Raw genomic sequence first — 1,252 nt, forward strand, 5'->3', positions numbered from 1 at the left:
CTGTCGTTGCCGCGCCTTTCACTCCCCTCAGGGGTGGAGGCTAGGGCTGGGCCCCTGCGTGTCACCTACCCCAGGACATTTATGCCCTGAATAAGAAAAGCCTCTTTATCTCTTCCCTGGAGAGCTCGCTGCTCGCCGCACTGATTGCCCCCGGTGACCTGTATGCCATCCCTGTGAGAGGATGGGATGTCTCATAAGGGGCCTCTGCAAATTATTTTGCTGACGTACAATGCTCTGGCCGCTGCTAGTGGCATATGGCTGGGAAGGCACTGGTGAGGAGGCTATCAGTGGAACGATGGGCTGGCCCTGTGCAGGCCGGGTGTGGGAGGTGGTGGACAGGCAGCCCTGCCCTGCTCTTCATTGCACCATGATGCGTGGGAGCTGTGCTTCTGCGGAACGGTCCATCCTGTTGAAGACCTTAGTGTGGCATAGAAGACCTGGTGACTTAGAACAGAGCACGCTTGACAGGCTGGTGCATGAGGAGGGGTATGCCATGGGATGCTGCTCTTCCCAGGTGGAGTAGAATTTAGCTGCTTGCCCATGCGTTGGCTGTGGTTTAATGCCACAGACTAACCGCAGGAAACTGGGATGGGAAGGCTTTGGGCAGCTTTTGGAGTCCTACATCTTCCTGTTGGTCAGAGTCATATCCTCTCAAAGATTTGTAAGCCTCTTTGCCTGTGCCTTTTGCCACTTTGAGGTATATCAGCCCCATGGGACACACCTTCCCGGAACTTGCTCTGTCTTATGTTACCTGTTTGCAGAAAGTCAGCTCTGGCTTTAACTGTGTCAGTCTCCCTTCTCCCCAGTCTCCCTGCAGGTACGCCAGAAAACAGGAGCTTCTTTGTCCCAGCTCTTGTGTGCCACCGGTGTGTCATGTAAAAAGCATCTCACCCGTGTGCATGGGACCTTTGAGAGCCCATTGTTGAATCTAGGTGTTATCCTAGTTGCCTGGATGGCATCCAACCAATGGGTTACCACACTTTGCATTTGCAAGCTCCTTTCTGTGTCCAGGCAGCCTTTTGGGGTCCTCGCACCCAACCGTGGCATCAGGACTCTCTTCCCCACCAAAGTGAGTGGGGAACACTTGTGGACCAGCTTTTGCTCTACGTTTCTCCCTTTTGTAGCCCACAGGGGTAGTAGTTGGCAGCTTCTTCACAGAGCACAGTTCTGTCTGGCACAGGTTAGAATCCGTGACTCTGCCAGTTTATGATGAGAAGGATTCCTGGCGCACATGTGTCTCAAGGCTGGCAGG

This window comes from Egretta garzetta, unplaced genomic scaffold (genome assembly GCF_000687185.1).
Source record: "Egretta garzetta isolate BGI_Z169 unplaced genomic scaffold, ASM68718v1 scaffold617, whole genome shotgun sequence".
Taxonomy (NCBI): domain Eukaryota; kingdom Metazoa; phylum Chordata; class Aves; order Pelecaniformes; family Ardeidae; genus Egretta; species Egretta garzetta.